The sequence below is a fragment of the Lissotriton vulgaris genome, chromosome 3_1, assembly GCF_964263255.1.
Source record: "Lissotriton vulgaris chromosome 3_1, aLisVul1.2, whole genome shotgun sequence".
Classification (NCBI taxonomy): domain Eukaryota; kingdom Metazoa; phylum Chordata; class Amphibia; order Caudata; family Salamandridae; genus Lissotriton; species Lissotriton vulgaris.
Window position 1 is genome coordinate 1,314,882,678 of NC_141689.1, and position 20,077 is coordinate 1,314,902,754.

The following is a 20,077-nucleotide window of genomic DNA, read 5'->3' on the forward strand; positions in this document are numbered from 1 at the left end:
TTTGCCAAAGAGTCGCATAGAGATTGTGAAGCCGGAATGTCATTAGTGGCACAGGCAGGCCGAGAGAGATCCTTGACGATTTTAAACAGGGTCTGAGATTTATTCCCTGCTCGCAACAGCGTTTCCTCGAGAAACCTGGCTTTGGCACACTTAATCTGAGCTTTATAGTCTGCCAAAGTCTGTTTAAAGACAGACTTATCAGATTCAAGTTACTGTTTTCTCCAGGCTCGTTCCGGCCGCTTACACCGGAGTTTCAGCTGGAGAAGATCTTGTGAGTACCAAGGCATGGCAAGTTTAAACTTGCCCCTAGCTTTCCGCAGAGGGGCCATAAGATCCAAAGAATCTGTGATTTTCCGACTAAGAATCTCGTAGCTCTCCTCCGCGCTTCCTCCTAAGGTGAATCCCTCTGGAAGCAGAGTTGGTAGGCTCGAGTGTTTTAAGAGCTTGGACTATTGCCTACTAAATTTGGTGGCGACTCCTGAGCTGCTACTCTTCAAGGCATGAGCAGGGAGAAAAAGTGAGAAGTGAACAAGAGCGTGATGCGTCCAGCATTGAGGGATAATGTCCCGGATCATAGCCTGACTAACATCCGCAAAGATCAGATCAAAGGCATGGCCCTTAAAATGGGTCTGGGAGAGCACCAGCTGCTGCAGATGAATATTGCAACAGGCCTGGACCAGGTCTTTATAGGCTGAGTCTGCAGAACCCTTCGGCCATAGGTTAAAATCTCCCAGCACCATAAATCTGGTGTGGGTATTCGAAAGATCATAAATAAGATCTACCAGCTCAGGTATGGCTGACAGAGCATTGGCCGGGGGCCTATAGCACAACAACCCAGAGTGCAGGACGCCTCCCTGTCCTTTTAAAGAAAAGGCCATTAGTTCACAGCCCGGGACTTCCCTGATCTCCAGCTGAGAAAGATCCAGTTCTTCCCTAAAGATGAAACCTATACCACCCCCTCTATTTCCTACACAAGGATTGTGCCTAATTTTATAGCCCGCAGGACAGGCTAAGCCCAGTTCCACCACGCTATCAGCTCTAGTCCAGGTCTCTGTCATGAAGAGCACGTCCAACTCATAAGACTCCACAAGGAATGCTATTTCCACATGATGCTTGCTAAGGGATCGAACGTTAAGCAAGCCACAGGATAGCGTCTCCAAACGTCTGGCCGTGGTAAGTGACCGACAGCTAACGTTGGGCCGTGAGTCAAGACTTATGAGCATGTCTCGTGAGTATACTAGGTGGTTAGGGGGCGGAGAGGCAGCATTACCCACGCCCGGTGCGACCTGTGTGCGAACTGGCACAAATGGGCTTACCTCTGGTGCACCTCGGGCGCGTGTCCGCTGCGCGCCGTCGCTGCGCGCCTGATGATTATACATCTTACATGACCATAAGCCCGGGAGTCTTCCGAGGGAACGACTAGTCCCACAACAAAGATGGCGCCCGTGAGTCAGCAGCACCTGATTCCCCCACCCAAGATGGCGGCCTGAATCGCCGCGATGCGGTAAATATCGGGACCTAAATCGCCCTAATTCCCACCAAATGCGGGGTGTCCAACGATTACAGTGCAAGGTAGGACCTAGTGCTAAATATCAACCCCAGGAAGTTTGGGTGGCGAGGGAGGGCTGGATCCAGGTATACTAGAAGTAGGGTAGTGAGTGATGCCAGGAAGTGAGAGGGAGCGATGGAAGGCCAAGATGTGGATATGTTAGAAACAGGGTAAAGAGCGTTGCCAGGAATTGAGGGTGGCGAGGGAGGGCTGGGTCCGGGTATGGTAGAAGCAGGGTAATGATACGCTAGGAAGTGAGGGGGAGCGAGGGGAGTGCTGGGTGTAGGTATGCGAGAAGCAGGGTAATTCCAGAGAGAGCATGGGTGGTGAGGAAGGGTTCGATGTGGGGACGCTAGAAGCAGGGTAATGAGCGATATGTGGAAGTGAGGGTGAACAATTGGGTATGCTAGAAGCAAGGTAATGGGTGATACCAGGAAGTTTGGGTGGGCTGGAGTTGAGTACCCTAAATATAGGGTAATGAGCGATGCCGACAGGTAAGGTTGAGGGGGATTGCAGGATCTGGGTACGCTAGAAGTTGGGTAATGAGGGATGCCAGGATACAGAGGGGTGAAGAAAGGGCTGAATCTGGGTATGAAGAAACATGGTAATGAGTGGTGCTAGGAAGTAAGGGTGGAAAGAGGAGAAATAAACCATGTAAGCTAGAAGTTGGGGGAATTAATGATTCTAGGAAGTGGGGTTCCGAAGGGAGGGCGAGATCCAGGTATGGCTAGACCTAGGGTAATGAACAATCCCGGGCAGTAAGGGTGGCAAGAGGAGGGTGGGACCTGGGTGTTCTAGAGTAGGGTAATAATACGCGGTGCAAGGAGGTAGAGGACGAGGGAAGGGTCGAACCGGTCTATGCTAGAAGCAGGGTAATGATGTCTAAAAAGTAAGGGTAGTGAGGGGATTGTTGTATCTGGGTATGCTAGAAGTAAGGTAATTTGGGATACCTTGAAGTAAGGTTAGCAAATAGGGTGTAACTCTAGTAATGCTATAAGCAAGGTAACTACCAATGCCAGGAAGTAGCGATGGCACCGGAAGGGCTGAATCACTCCTAGAACTAAGGTAAAGAGCAATGCCAGGAAGTAAGGGTGGTCAGAGGAAGGCTGTACCTGGGTATCCTCCAAGTTTTGTAGTGAGTGATTTCAGAAACTAAGCAGGACGAGATGAAGGCTAGATCTACGTTTGGTAGAAGCATGGCAATAAACTATAACATGAAGTAAAGGCAGTAAGGGAAGAGCTGAAGCTGGGTATGCTAGAAGCAAGGTAATGAGTGCCAGGAAGTAAGGGTGGTGATGGGAGGGCTGTATTTGGGTATGCTAGATGCATGGTAATGAGCAGTGCTAGAAAGTGAGGATGGTGAGGGGAGAGCTGGCTCCTGACATCCTAAAAGTAAAGTAATTAGCTTTGCCTTAAAAAGGAGTGGCAACAGAATGGTTTGATCCTGGGGTGCTAGAAGTAGGGTAAAGGACAATGCCAGGAAGTAAGGTGACAGGAAGGATTTACCCTGTATGCAAGAAGTTGGGTAGTTAGCAATGCCAGAAACTAAGGGTGACGAGATGAGGGTTGGATCTAAGTATGGTAGAAGCATACTAACGACTATGACAGGGGCTAAGGATGCAAGGGTAGGGCTGAACCTGGCTATGCCAGAAGCAGGGCTTTGTTCAATGCCAGGAAGTGAGAGTGGGCGAAAGCAAAACTGGATCTGGGTATGTTAGAAGCGGAGTGATGTGTGATGGCAGGAATTAAAATTGGGGAGGGCTTGATCTGGGTTTGCTGGAATCAGGGTTAAGAATGAGGCCAAGATGTAGGTTGGCAAGAGGAGGGCTCAACCATGCTATGCCAGAAGTACGGTAATGAGCGATGCCAGGAAGTAATGGTGGCAAAGGGAGGACAGAACACAGGTATGTATAAAGCAGGGTATTGATCATTGCCAGAATGACGGTGGGAAGGGGAGGTTCGATCTGGGGATGATACACAGGACCCTTGAGGCCAGTCCACCTCACCCATTGGTGCCTCCATTTTGCATTGCAAACTCACCAGGGATTTGCAATGCAGGATTTGCATGCACACCAGACAAAGGAGCATGTTTTCAAGGGCCTTGCGTCATGCTTGCACCTTGCAATGTGGTACATGCACAATGCAAAGCTCCAAGTCATGTTTTCAAAGCCACGTAAAGCCACTTTGCATATCTTTAAACAACTTCATAGATATTGAGTAGTGCAACGCAGCACAAATGCTGCAAAATCGGCCCCCAGTAACAAAACCAGCAGAGCCGACATAATGACTCATTCTTAAAAAAGCATAAATCATGGCAGAGTTCCTTGTAAACCCAGTAGTTTTCCTGCAACAATAAAAGTCTCCCACACAGCTCCCACGGTTTTTGACGCATTCACAGGTTTACAAGGACTTGTAATCCTGGGAATGCGTCAAAATCTTGCGCTGCCCCAGGGGAGGCATATTTAGGAGAAATATCTTTATTTCTCCTTGTTGTTTCCTCTTTCAAACTGTGCTTTATTCTGCAGCACATATAGAAAGAGGAAAAAGCCTCTCAATATTGTTTTGTACAGGAAGGTGCCCCTTCCTGCATAAAACAATCCTGTATGCAAAGGAGGCACCCTTGCACTATGGGGCAAGTATGCCTGCGTTGACGCTAGGCTGCCGAAATGGCGCCAGCGAAGGGGGAAAAGAAAGGAATGCACCATATTGGATAAATACCGTGCATTCTTGCCCTTTCCCTGTGATACAGGGCAGTGCAGCAAAGTAACATGGTGTGCTGCCCTGCGCCACCATTCCCATAAATATGTCCCTAAGCTCACAAACTTCATGGTATCTCTGATTCATACACAATCACTTTTAGCATGTGCTGCCTGCTTTGGGGCCACTGCAATTATGCAGCAATGGAGGACAACATAATGTTGCAGTGTTGACCAAATTAAGCAGCAAAAAAAGACTGCAGGGTTATGTAAGTACATTTTCTGATACTTTATTATTTTGACATTTTTACACATACTAACAGTCTCTGGAAAGCTTTCACCTCATTAATCCCAGTGTAACATGCAAATGCAGCGGTGAGAAAGGTGACCAGTCAACCTTTGCACACAGCCTTTCACTTCACAGCAACATAATTCACGTTGTTTAGTAACCTTTGATCCGCTTGAGCTACAAACAATTTTTTTGATAAAACCATCAGATTATGCAGTAGATGTATCATGTGGAAAAATATGGCAGAGCTATAATTATGTGGAAAACATCTGCAAACTAGGATATTTTACCATTCATGTTTGAACATCTAATGCTGGCCTTGTGCATGCTGTGTGAAGCACATAAAAAAAGTAGGACTACAGCTTTGCTTTGCTCGAGTGTCACAGAATGACAAGTGTTAATTAAATTTAACTAGTATGCACACACTGCCTCGGCTAACTAAAATGCTTTATGCCAGAACCTATCAACGTATTATGTTCCATGTCTGGTTTCCCAGCTGCTATAAGATGTGTACTGCAGTAAGACATCTAGGGGGTTTACTTGGCCATTGAAGTAGTCCCTGCTTTATTAGAGGGCGCAGGAACGGGCAGCTGAGCTCAATAGTTAGAATAGTGGCCTTTAAACCAGGATTTACTGGAGTCTTGCAATTTTTTTCTGCCTGAACTTGGGGGTCGATTAGGATCGCGGACGGAAACGTGTTCCGTCCGCCAAGGAAGGTGGCAAGATACTCCGGACCGGTCTGCCGATAAACCGCCATAGCGATTAGGATAATATATGAACGAAACTCCGATCGCGGCGGACAGAGCACACCAAACTCCATCCGCGGTGGTCGGAGTACACCTGAGACCGCCGCAAGCGGACGGAACCGAAGAAACACCGGCCGCCGCGTACGCACATGACTGCGTGAACATCCACATCTCCCGCTATACCTGCGTAGGCTCCGTGTCCGCGATTAGGATAGCTCCGCAAGTACCCCGGTAGGCACCGCAATCCACGTCCGCTGCGGTAACAATGCAACGAGAAACCGTGCATCACAGCGGAAGGCCAACACGAACAACATCCCTACCGTCAAACCAATGACAAACAGTGCGACGGAAGTAAATAGCAAACACAGGAAACAGAACTACCACCCACCTGAAACATCAAAACCAATCACAAGACACAATGACCCACCCCCAAGTACCACATAATGCACACCAGTCAACACACCCACTTAGCACCTGACTGCCAATAACCATTGAGACAGGACCAAGACACAGACCATAAAAGAACTCCCACCCACTCCTGAAATCCTCTGCATCACAGCATAGCTGCTAGCAAGAGACACAAGAGTACCTACAGCACACACCGATAGAATACACACAACCACCACCCAAACACACCCACAACACAAACACCCACCACACCATTCCTACACACCACACACCTGCACCCCCCAACTCACTCAAACCCACACCCTGAGCACCACACACCATGGCACCAAAAAAGAACCCCAAATTCACGGACACAGAGTTAAAGGTAATGGTGGATGAAATCATCCGTGTAGAACCCCACTTATTCAGGGCCTTAGTCCAGCAGACCACCATAGCCAGGAAAAATCACATGTGGGACAGGATAGTTACTAGGGTGAATGCGTCCGGGACCGTGCCGAGGACCAAGCAGGAGATAGTGGAGAAGTGTGGCTCACTGGTTAGAGCAGGCAGACCCTGAAGCAGAGGTCAGACCCGGGACCAGGGTTCAATTCCCGACACGGCAGGGTCTTGAGCTCAAATGTCCATGGACTCGATAATTCTCGCTTCGGTGCCTGACCTAATCATGGGTTCACACTCTGCAACTCTGGGCATTAAGCTTGCTTAATCTCCACAACGGCCCCCCCGCGGCGGGATGCCTGGCTTTCACCTTGGGGATGCCCTGTAGGGGCTATCTCACAGGGAAAAGCCAGGACGGGTTCCCAAGGCAAGCGCGGAGATACCCCTTCGGGGGTCGATTCAGGCGCTATATAAGAAACATAATAATAATAATAATAATACAGAGGCGGTGGCATGACCTCAAAACCCGTGTTAAAGCAATTCGTGCCAAAAACCATCTCCGGACACATCACACTGGCGGCGGAATCCCCCCGGAGCCCTTACCCTACACCGACTGGGAGGACAAGGTGCTGAGCATACTGCACCCAGAGACCCTTGATGGAATTGAGGAAGGAGAAGAGGCTGGTAAGTACAAACCAAGCACCACGAGCACAACGACATGGCGTGCTTCACACAACTCACAAGACACATCTCCCAGGCCCCAACCCATGCATGCAGTCCACATACTTACCAACGTCTAAACCACTCCAACAGGCCCCCATGTCCATAGGGAGGGCGGTGGTGGTGGGTGGGGTGTGTGAGAGGTCACTAGTACAACTCCCAACAGGCCTCCATGTCCATAGGGATGGCGGTGGTGGTGGGTGGGGTGTGTGAGAGGTCACTAGTACAACTCCCAACAGGCCTCCATGTCCATAGGGATGGCGGTGGTGGTGGGTGGGGTGTGTGAGAGGATGGCACTACAACTCCCAACAGGCCCCCATGTCCATAGGGATGGCGGTGGTGGTGGGTGGGGTGTGTGAGAGGTCACTAGTACAACTCCCAACAGGCCTCCATGTCCATAGGGAGGGCGGTGGTGGTGGGTGGGGTGTGCGCGACTGGACACTGAAATGTCATCAATTTGAAAATAACACGTAATGTCCACAGTACTGATCTGCACAATTTTATTTTCCAGGTGATCGTAATCTCACTGGTGGAACCACCATCTGGCCTCAAGACTCGCCTCACACAGGACTCTCTGGGGACGATTCCACAGCCAGCTCCGGTGCGGAGGATGGTGCGGGCCCAAGCAGGCTGCCAGGGCCATCTGGCTCCCAGGTGATTCCAGCCCCGACTACTACGGCCTGTGCAATTCCTGCTACACCGGCCACTGTGACCTGCACAATCACCACCACCACCACCACCGCCACCTCCACCACCACCAGTACCCCCACTCCTGCCTCTGCCACCCTGCCTAACCCACCGCACGACGCCGGGCCTGCGCCATCCCAGCCACGCAGGGAGAGTGTGCGGCAAACCAGAGAGCCGAGGCCACATCAGCCGGGCAGGAGTACTACGCAACGACGTGCAGAGGAAGGACACCCACCCAATCCCGTGGCACAGTCATTGGAAGCCCTAGCCAGGGTCCAGGCAAACTACGAGCATGGGCAGGCACAGGCAGATCGTGCCCACCAGGACTCAGTGGAGAACACCGACATGTTGCGGGCCATTGAGAGCCGGCTTGGCCAAATTGTTGACATCATGTCCCAGAACACAACCTTGTGGAGGGGATGGATAGCCCGCAACACCCCCACCCCCACCCCCCCTCAACCAACGCCACGGGGAGCAACACCACCGCCACCGCCACCTGCGCCCCTGGCGACGGATGTGGAACCTGAGCAGCCTGCGCCCCCAGCTGACTCCGTCCCGCCTCCAAGACGGAGGGGCCGTCCGAGGCTGGAAGTGGGCGAGAGCAGTGTGGATGCTCCTTCCACACGCTCCAAGAGGGGCCGTCAACGACTGAGACACTGCCAGAGCCAGCCATTCACCCAGCAAACTATCCTCTCCCACCTAGCCAATCATTGGCACAGGTCTGCTGGACTAGGCAGACACCACCCAATGTGGTGTCAGCACGGACATTTCATCTGCCATTACCTTCAACTCACACTCCCCCACCCCACACTTATTTGTAAATATGCACCAGTGCACAATCTGTAAATAAATACCACTTACTCACTCAATGATGTGTTGCCTCCATGTTTATTCACATGATTGTATCAGAAACAGACGTTACCAGGTTCAGGGATCCAAGTCGTACATAATCATGCCGCAGCGGGAGTGACCTAGGGAAAAACAGAGACAGCAAAGACACATCAGGAAACAGAATCACACTCATCACAACACACTGCAGTGCAACATTCCACAAACCACACTCATCACAAAATGATTGGATGAGAGGACACACATCATGGAGACTTGCATGTCCAAAGAAATAAACACACACACATGCATACATCACATAGCAGAACACACAGATGATGCACACCACAATGACACAACACCAGCAAGCATACACAGGGCATACACAACCAGCAGCAGAGGTGCTCACTCACATTCAAGGGAAGTAGCGATCAATGAGCTGACGCCTCTGGTCCACACCTTCCTCCTCACCACTATCCTCATCAGTCGACATCGAGGAACTTTTTTTTTTTTTGTGTAAGACCTTTATTTACACCATGTAGTTTACACAGCCATGAGCCTACAACCCGGGGGCCGGCTTGCAATGAAATAGTAAAGATCTAAAGAGAAGAAAAAAAAGGAAGTCATGATGAAAATCAATCGTATACACTAGTCGGAACCGCCCCTGGCACCCTTTGTAGATCTCGCAGCTAGCATTTCAACATGAGTCTTACATTTTGTTATTTTATAGATAGGAACAGTAAAAGAACTCAACTTTAAGACCTTACATCGAAATCACACATATCAGACTCAATGTTTACATTAGCAAATCTGGTTCTCTCCTTCGGACTGGTTAATATCCGCGCTTAGTCTGTACATAATACATAACCACCTTTTGATGTTATAGTATATGGTTTACCCTTCCATGTCCTCCTGCAATGAGTTAATATAGTCTGTTAGGAAGCACCAATAATCCTTTGGTCTAGATTTCGTTGGGAGGTTCTCCTCGTACGTCTGCAGCTTATCCCTACATATGAACATGTCATGGAGCCATGTGGATTTTTTGGGTACCTTTCAACTATGCCAGCATTGTGCCACCTGTCTTTTCGCTAGTAATAAGGATATAGTACAGAACTTGCGCTTTAATGCACGAAATTGTGGGACAATACCAAGGAGACAGATCTGTATTGTGCATTGTACCTCTTCCTCTAGCATGACAGTGAATGTGGATGTAACATCTACCCAGTACTCCGCTATCTTGGCGCAAGACCACGCTAGATGTGTAAAGTTCGCACCTTCCCTGTTGCATCTCTTACACCTATCCTCATCTTGTAGCCCAAATTTAAGAAGTTTTGTAGGGGTATAGTACGCCTGATGAATGAATTTGTAGTGTATAATTCTCAGATTTCCGTTGGGTGTGAGAATCTGCGTCAGGGCGCAGGTACTCTGCCAGTCCTCGTCTGTTAACGGAGTCTCCAGCTCCGCATCCCACCGCGCCTTGGCCTTTGTAGTGGGCCTCACCATCTCCGACTGTGCCGCCGTATACAATCTAGACACAAAGTGTGATAAGTTCTGTGTGGTAATTAGTAGCTGGAGTGGCGCTAAGCAATCTGGTTCTACAGGGAATGTTGGATAGTGTTCCTTTAATGCCCTCGTTAATCTATAATACGTGAAGCGGAACGGGGGGTCTTGTTTTGTATATATGTTAAGTGGTCAATGTCCAGGAAAGTGCCTTCTTTAAACACATCTCCCATCTTGTCAAGTCCAGCTCTTCTTAGCAAAGACATGCCTACCTGTTCACTAGTGACTGCCAGTGCCTGATGATGATGTAATGGCATCGCTGGTGCATATAACGGGGTTTTATGGGTTTTATGGGCTAGTTGTCCAAGTTTACGCCAGGCTTTGACTGTGGTATCTATGGTGTTGATGTCTTTCGCATGCAGTGGTGGTCTGGTGTGTGTGATTATCGCCGACAGGGGGATAGGGTCCGCATCTCCCTCTTCTATGGCTGTGTGGGTGAGGCACGGTATCTCATGATACCAATAAGCTACATATTGCACTTGGGCACAAAGGTAATATAGGAGAAAGTCCGGTACTCCAAAACCGCCTTGCGCATATGGGAGCGTTAATGTCTGGAGATCTATGCAGGCTTGCTTGCCGGCCCGTATCAGTGTCAGTACTAGTGACTTAATGCGGCGGAAAACTTCACCTGAAGGTGTGATGGGAATGTTATTAAAAAGATATAGTAATTTAGGTAAACATTCATTTTGACTATCGCAATCCTATCAGCTAGGGATAGAGGCAAATGAACCCAGCGCTGGACTTTATCCTCCAGTTTGGATATCACTACCCCATAGTTAGCGCGCATGACTTCCTCCGGGTCCCTGTGGAACATGACCCCCAGATAGCGAATCGGATCATGCTGCCACTCCAGCGGGTAGTCGATTTCAAAGGGAGTGGTAGTGTCTGTTAGGGGTATTATGGAAGATTTGGACCAGTTAATCGTCAATCCCGAGTGACCTCCGAATCAAATGTATTCTCTAAGCAAAGTATTTAGATGGATGCTGGGGTCGTGTACATACAGCAGCATATCGTCTGCGTACAGAGATATGTGTAGTGGCCTGGCAACAAACTGCAAAGCTGAAGACTTGTAATTTTGCCTCACTATGCATGCGAGGGGTTCTAACGCCAGCGCGAAAAGAAGGGGTGAAAGGGGACAACCCTGTCTCGTTCCACGCTCCACGTTAAAAGGGGCAGAGACATAGCCATTAATCCGGACATGGTTGGGTGTATAGTAGAGAGACCCATTGGACAAACCGTTTGGGAAAACCCATCCTGTGTAAAATGGCTATCATATAGCTCCATTCAATGGAGTCGAATGCCTTAGCGGCATCGAGCATTACTGCCACAGCTTTAACCGAGGGCTTAAGGTAGTGAGAAAGCGCAAAGAGGGATCTGGTGTTGTGGGAGGTTGATCTCGTGGGGATAAATCCCGACTGATCTGGGAGGACCAGATGGGTCATCAGAGGGGATAAACGTACCGCCAGCAGTTTTGCGAGTATTTTCGAGTCCACGTTAATGAGCGATAAGGGCCTGTAGGAGTCATATTCCTCAGGATCTTTGGACGGTTTTAGGAGAGCAATGACTAGTGCCTCGCGGAGAGTAGGGGGAAGTATGGAGTTCTCGAAGGAAGTGCCAAACATGTCTACCAAGTAAGGTGCAAGAATGTCTGCGAAGTGTTTGTAAAATTCATTGGTGTACCCATCGGGGCCCGGCGCCTTACCATTAGGTAGTGACTTAATCACTGCTGTCACCTCTTCTACTGTAATGGGCATTGCTAAGTGTTCCCTTTGTTCATCCGACAGCCAACCAATCGCTATATCCTGAAAATAATCATAAATCTCGCCTGCTGTTGCTGTGGGCTGTGATTTATATAGTGAGCTAAAGGACTCCACAAAGTTTTTTAGAATGTCTGCCGATTGCGTCTGCGTCTGACCCTCCTTCGACTTGACTCGAAGTATGGCCGAGTACCCCCTCCCTTCACATATCTTCACTGCCAACGTCCCCCCTGGCCTGCCTCCCTCCCCAAAGGTCCTGGCTATGTGTTTGTGATCTAAGTATTTGATTTCAGCTGCCATAAACTCGGCATGTTCAGTGTGCAGGTTGCGCAGTTCAGTTAGCAGCGAAACATCTTGTGTTTTCTCAAAAGTCAGTTCTATATCCCTTATACGAGTCTCGCAGCGTTGTAACTGATGCCTGATGTCTTTCAAGACCCCTATAGTGGTGCTAATGCAGACGCCTCGTATCGTGGCCTTTGAAAGCTTCCCTCAATATACCCGGATCCTCCACAGTTTGTGAATTTATGTGGAAATATTCCTTTATTTCCTTCGTTAAGGTGTCTGTATAGACAGAATCGGATAGAGCTTGTGAATTGAACCTCCACTGGAATGGAGGAGGTGTGTATTGTGGTATATTGATCTGTAACATGACGGGGTTGTGATCCGACAATGTGCGAGGTAGTACCTGTATCTTCTTAACCCACAGGGCGATATCATTCGTACCTAGCCAGTAGTCTAATCGGGACCAGCTATTGTGAGACGCTGTGATGTGGGTGGCCCCTGGTTCATCAGCATGTCTTAGTCTCCAAAGCTCCGCTAACGTCAGATCTTTCATCATGTGTCCCACCATTAACCTCGCCTGCTTATGTTGTTCTAACGAATTAGAGGAGCGATCCAGCCCGTCCAGTAATGTTACGTTCCAGTCCCCTCCACAAATTATGTGGGTGTTCGCATGCGGTTGCAAATGGCCCCAAATCTCCCTGAAGAACTCCGGAGCATCAGTATTGGGACCATAGACGTTAAGGAGTGTCACGTGTTGGCCTCGTAATGTGCCGGAAACCAACACGTATCTTCCATTGGGATCGTGTTTAACTTGCTGCAACTTGAAATGTACCCCTTTCCGAATCAATATAAGTACCCCTCGGGAATAAGAGGAATAGGAAGCCCTGTATGTCGATTCTGCCCACCTTGTTCCCAGATGTGTGTGTGTGTTAGGAGCTAGGTGAGATTCCTGTAAAAATGCAATATCTATCTCCCATCTGGTGAGGCTCGCAAAAATCTGCCTGATTTTCTGTGGTTGGGCGAATCCCCTTATGTTCCAAGTAAGGACGTTTAAGTGTGTTCTGCCTGCGTGTCTAGAACCTTGTGTCATCTGATAGCCTGCAGTGATCCATCCCTATGTAAACCACAACCAAAGGTGATGTCTGCATCGTTGCATTAGGAGTATTATGTCTAGCAATAGCAGTCTTCTGCCAGGGAGAACTCAGAAACTTGTCTAATTTCAATGTCCGTGGTCTTTCTAAACATTCAGGGAGGGCGAGGAACTTGCTGTTCATCAGGGTCCAAGAGCAGTTCAATGTTATTGCGCACAGCCGGGTTGTGGAGCATGCAGCAGGCAATCACGATCCTGCATACTTTGCCTGGTGAGTAAGGCAGGGCCCCTCCGGTCTTATCCAGGCACCGAAACCTAGACTTCAGCAGTCCAAAAGTACGTTCAACCACTCGACGTGTCCTTCCATGGGCATCATTGTATCGCATTTCACCCGCTGTAGTTGGATTACGTATGGGACTCAGCAGCCAAGGCCTGTTTGGGTAAGCCGAGTCACCTATGTTGGGGGAAGAGAGAGACAGAAACATCACTACCAGAATTGGTGGGCACACCATGCCACACAGATAGGACTCCTGTCACCACAGCATACTCACCAACAAGCCACGCTTGTGCCGGAAGCAGATTTGCCATCAGTTGGGGGACAATGCTGCTCCGCATGATGTGGGCGTCATGTGCAGAGCCAGGAAATCTTGCACACACATGTTGTCGGTCTGGCACACCACCTGCACGTTGAGGGAATGGAAGTGCTTCCGATTCCTATACACCTGCTCACGTGCCCGTGGTGGAATGAGAGTGATATGTGTGCCATCAATGGAACCCACTACGTGTGGTATCTGACCCAGTGCATAGAAGTCTGCTTTGACCGCTGCCAACTCTGCCGGCTGTGGGAAATGTATGTAGTCATCCTTGTACAGCATCATGGCTTTCAGAACATCCCGAAGTACCATGCTGAACATGGACTGTGACATCCCCCCGGCATGTCCAACTGTGTACTGAAAGGTGCCTGTAGCAAAAAAGTGTAGTGCCGCCATCACCTTTGCTGTGGGTGTAATGGAACCTGGATAGATTCTTCGCGGCTGCAGGTGAGGAGACAATTGGTCTACAAGCTCCATCAATCGACGTCGATCCAGCCGGAATTTCCTGATCACCTCCTCGTCAACCATATCCTCCAGCACAGTGTATGGGCGATGGACATTTGGAGCCCTCCTGTGTGGGAGTAGATGGAATGGAAGTCAATTCACAAACAACGCATGGCTGTACAACTCAATCACATGTCAACGAACTGTCCCAACAAGTAAAATGTAGTGTATAATTGTCATATGTGTGACATCTCTGATTGTCACTACAACATGGATTGCCGTAGCAACAATGTGCAGCCACTAGCAACATGATGTGTCTCAACATGTGCAATGCAACTTAGTCTCAGGTCAACATTACTGCCAACCAGACATGTGACATGACCCAAATGTGTAGGAGCCACATCACAGACACACATGCAAGTGCATGCACACAAACGATAAAGATACACACACACCATCTCATCATGCACTAATGGCAACACCAATAATGGTGGGCATACGTACATGACATGCATGGTGACACAATAGGCAACACACATGCACTGAACACATGTGTACCCCCACCATAGTCATTACCTCACATATACCACACACTGACAACTGAATCAGAATGTGCCGATACATCCGGGATGTACTGTGTAGATGTGAAGAACTAGAAACGTGTGTATGGAAATACCCGACGTCGACAAGCACATGTGTTGCACATTGTTTGCACACCGATGGGCATAGTATGGACACACATGGAATAGAGCATGACATATGAAGTCACGCAATCACGCACACAACCGTCATAACGCAACTGCAGACAATACAACACGGTGCATCGTCTGAAAAGATATAATCATTGGCGCCGCCATGGGGGTGCACTGCTTCCGCTGTTTACGAATGGGCATACGCGGGCCGCGTTCCCTCTTCCCATTGGCTGCATGTGCACGGACCGTCACGGTAACACATCGGCAACCGCATGTGCTAGCCTCCGGGACGGATGCTTCACTTTCAAAAATGTTCGATCACTGTCGCCAACATGGCGGGGCACGTACTTGGCGGGGGAGGTGCAGGCCAACACATCCTTTAGCTGATGTCAATGGACATGGCAGGTCATGACCCCCCTTACAGTCACATTGCATCATCCACCGTACACCGGCCGGCCCAGGACCGGCGTGCCGGCCATGTAAACCACCGCCGTGCCAGGCCCCGTCCACTACCGCCGTGCCAGGGCCGGCCCAGGACCGGCGTGCCGGCCATGTCAACCACCGCCGTGCCAGGCCCTGTCCACTACCGCCATGCCAGGCCCCATCCAATACCGCCGTGCCAGGGCCGGCCCAGGACCGGCGTGCCGGCCATGTCAACCACCGCCGTGCCAGGCCCCGTCCACTACCGCCGTGCAGGCCATGTCGATGTTGGTGGGTGACATGGCCGGCACGCCGGTCCTGGGCCGGCCCTGGCACAGCGGTAGTGGACGGGGCCTGGCACGGCGGTAGTGGATGGGGCCTGGCACGGCGGTAGTGGACGGGGCCTGGCACAGCGGTCCTGGGCCGGCCCTGGCACGGCGGTAGTGGACGGGGCCTGGCACGGTGGTCCTGGGCCGGCCCTGGCACAGCGGTAGTGGACGGGGCCTGGCACGGCGGTGGTTGACATGGCCGGCACGCCGGTCCTGGGCCGGGCTGGGACGGCCGGTGTACGGTGGATGATGCAATGTGACTGTAAGGCGGGGTCATGACCTGCCGTGTCCATTGACATCAGCTAAAGGATGTGTTGGCCTGCACCTCCCCCTCCGAATACGTGCCCCGCCATGTTGGCGCCAGTGAATGAACATTGTAGCAAGAGAAGCATCCGTCCCGGAAGCTTCCACATGCGGGTGCCGGTGTGTGACCGTGACGGTCTGTGCACGTGCAGCCAATGAGAAGTGGGAACAAGGCCCGCGTATGCCCAATCGAATGTAGCGGATGCTGTGCACTGCAACACCAAGGCCAGTCATTGGCCCTTTTCCAAACACACATCCAGGGCTGACCAATGGCTGGCGACGTATGCCACTGACATTGCCTCAGGGTCCTATATATGTGTGATTTGCAAAAGCACACATTCAACGATGACCACCGACTGCTGCCTGTGACCATCACCTCGACCTGCTGCTGCGGAGCTGACCACCGACTGCTGCCTGTGACCATTACCTCGACCTGCTGCTGCAGAGCTGACCACCGACTGCTGCCTGTGACCATCACCTCGACCTGCTGCTGCGGAGCTGACCACCGACTGCTGCCTGTGACCATCACCTCGACCTGCTGCTGCGGAGCTGACCACCGACTGCTGCCTGTGACCATCACCTCGACCTGTTGCTGCGGAGCTGACCACCGACTGCTGCTCTTGTGCCATACTCCGTGAACTTGCCAATGTCGAGAGTCAAAGAGATCCGGTCTCGTCCCTTCACCGCCGCAGAGCTGGATGTCCTCGTGGACGGTGTGCTCCGCAACTTCGGACGGCTGTACGGCGCCCCTGGACAGGTGGTAAGTGCAGTGGGGGACATGTTGGTGTGCCTGAGGTGGTCAATTACACCTGGCCTCTGCAATCTTGGCGGTGTGCTGTGGGCCCAACACGATTGTCGGAATGTGCATGGCTGCTGAGAGATACGTGTTTCCCCTATCTGTGTGACTGGCCAACTGTCCACTGACTTGCACCCTTTTGTCTCCCATCATGGTAGGTGAAGCTGCATCTTCGCAAGGACGTGTGGAGGAGCATTGCACGTGATGTACGGGCAGTGGGGGTGTCCAATAGACGACATACACACTGCCACAAACGCTGGGACGACATTTCCAGGCTGAGCAAGAATGTAGCGGAAGTGACACTAGGGATGATTCCAAGAACACCACGTCTGGCCCGACGCTCAATGACCCCTCTCATGCACCGTATCATTGCTGTGACGCATCCTGACCTGTCCGACCGGCTGCGTGTGGATCAACAGCAAAGTTACGGTAAGCATACTGTTTGTGTATGTTGCATGGGAGTGCAATGCATGTATTGTTGCCCAGACACATTAGTGACCAGTGTAGCGTATGTATCGTTGCAATGGCATGTGGGTGCCATTGGCGGAGTCAAATGTCACTTCCAGGTCCGGCATGTTGACACGCCACTCGCTAAGCAGTTGAGTGTTGACGCACATGCTGTAGTGGTCCGTCGCCCCATGGCAAGACATGTGTGCAGATGTACGTGCTCCTGCCCTGTCCGCATGCTGTACAGGTTTCACGGCCAACAGCGCTTATTTCATGTGAGACTCGCATGTGGAGACAACATCGTCCTCATCTTCCGACAGTGTTGGTGAGTCTGCACTGTTGTCACAGACTGGGAGTGGCCAATCAACACCTTCGGTCGGGACACAGCACACAGGGCCCACACTGCCGCCAACTGCACCATGTACTGTTCGTGCACGCAGGAGTAGGGGGAGCAGAGTGGCGTTCGGTGTCGGCACCGCTGCCCCAGCCTCGGGGAGCCAAAATGCACTTTGTGCTGAGGCTGTTGATCTGCTGCGACAGCTGTGTGTGGGGCAGACCAATATGATAAATGCATTCCAAGACCATGATAGGAAGTTCGGGCAGGTGGTGGCATTCATGGAAGGGATGCATGGCAATCTTGCTGGTCTACACAGGACAGTTCAGTCATTGGCTAGCAGTGTGTCGTCTGCCATTGTACAGTCTTATGGACTGGGTGCTACTTCTGTTTCCCCATCTACCACACTGGATGTCTCTGGGGGGAGTGAATATTCTGACCAGGACTCAAATATAGGTTATTGCACTAGAAGCAGCGTCAGCCAGCACGTCAGGGCACGGAGGGCTCAGACACCATCCCCTAGGTCAGCAAAATCTGTTCACAAAGACAACGTCAGATACACTGGAGTACACACATGGGATCCACAAGTGGTGTTGGGGGAAATGCCTTCACATGCTACACAGGCATCCCACACAAAAGGTACTCCCAAGGCAAGGGTTACTCCCAGTTCCATGGACACTACCTTGGACAAGGACAGTCAGAAGACAAAGGCACCTCTGGAGAGCAGGGACACTCCCAAGGACAGGGACACTAGTAAGGAAGGGGCCACTCCCAAGGGCAGGGTCAAGGACAGTCAGAAGACAAAGGCACCTCATAAGAGCAGGGACACTCCCAAGGACAGGGACACTAGTAAGGAAGGGGCAACTCCCAAGGGCAGGGACAAGGACAGTCAGAAGACAAAGGCACCTCTGGAGAGCAGGGACACTCCCAAGGACAGGGACACTAGTAAGGAAGGGGCCACTCCCAAGGGCAGGGACAAGGACAGTCAGAAGACAAAGGCACCTCATAAGAGCAGGGACACTCCCAAACACAGGGACACTAGGAAGGAAGGAGCCACTCCCAAGGGCAGGGACAAGGACAGTCAGAAGACAAAGGCACCTCATAAGAGCAGGGACACTCCCAAGGACAGGGACACTAGTAAGGAGGGAGCCACTCCCAAGGGCATGGACACTAGTAAGGAAGGAGCCACTCCCAAGGGCAGGGACACTAGTAAGGAAGGAGCCACTTCCAAGGGCAGGGACACTAGTAAGGAAGGAGCCACTCCCAAGGGCAGGGACAAGGTCAAGTCAAAAGACAAAGGCACCTAAGAAGAGCAGGGACACTCCCAAGGGCATGGGCACACACAGGGAGAAGGTGTGTTTTGGAGACAGGTACAGCAGAGACGACAAGTCTGCTGCCAGGAACAGGGCACCATCCAGGGAACAGGGAAAGTCCAGAGACAACATTCCTCCTACGGAAAGGGAACATCCAAGGGACAAGGCTTCTCCCATGGACACTGGCGCTGTCAAGGACAGGCATACATCTCCCCTTGCTGCACTAAGGCTGATGTTGTTGAGGGAACGGAATACAGATGTCTCCGCGGTGGAGTCATCCCTTACCTCCACTCCCATCAGGGCCCGTCAGGAGCAGAGGAAGGTGGGCCCTGTTGTAGCATCCCCCACGACACATGTTGCAGAGGCCAGAAGGCAGCCACACAGCAAACGACAAGCATGCTCCAGCACGTCCCCAGAGAGCATACCCCCGGCAGCAGACGCACCACCCATGGTGGGTGATATTTCATTTCCATCCGAACAACTTGCCAGTCCTGTCCTGTCCAGGGTGCACTCACATATCCCCAAGAGACGTAGACACATACCATTGACACATGCCCACCCAGATGTCGGTCAAGTCCAACTATCACCAGCTCCCAGATCCACCCTGCCTCCTGGCCCATACAGCCCTGTGGCTCATCATTTCAGTGGTCCCAGTGGCGCAGCTGCAGTTGACTCGCATGTGTCAGATAGTGGTACTGTGTCTGTTGTTTGCTGTCATGCATCATGTAGTAGCACTGTATCAGTTGTGCCCTCTCCTGTTTCTGGTGCTGGCAGTGTGTCTGGGTCTGTGGCGCATGTATCAGTCACTCGAGCTGTGGCTGTGTCTCACACTCCTGTATCAGGTGCTGGCAGTGTGTCTGGGTCTGTGGCGCATGTGTCAGTCACTCGAGCTGTGGCTGTGTCTCACACTCCTGTATCAGGTGCTGGCAGTGTGTCTCGGTCTGTGGCGCATGTGTCAGTCACTTGAGCTGTGGCTGTGTCTCACACTCCTGTATCAGGTGCTGGCAGTGTATCTGGGTCTGTGGCGCATGTGTCAGTCACTCGAGCTGTGGCTGTGTGTCACACTCCTGTATCTGGTGCTGGCAGTGTGTCTGGGTCTGTAGCTCACGTGTCAGTCACTCGAGCTGAGGCTGTGTCTCACACTCCAGTTTCTGGTGCTGGCAGTCTGCCCGATGCAGGTACTTCACGCAATCCACATGATAGTGTGATGTGAGGTGCTGTTCACTTCACTCACATGTCATAGCACATGGTGTGTACATTGTCCATTGTGTACAGACTTCCACTGTTGTGGTCCTTGGGACGGGTTGCTTGGAATACGTACTTGTGCTGCCTCTGATGGACCTGTTCAGTGCAATGGACTGTTGATGCACTTAGTCCCTCTCATGTACTGCCTGAGATGTACCTGCTCTGGTGTCCACA

At 51.3% G+C, this 20,077-nt stretch overlaps 1 pseudogene; it reads left to right on the forward strand.

The window, feature by feature from the left end:
- Positions 1 to 539: 539 nt before the first annotated feature.
- Positions 540 to 20,077, forward strand: part of LOC147727822 (E3 SUMO-protein ligase KIAA1586-like) — a 69,247-nt pseudogene continuing 49,709 nt past the window's right edge.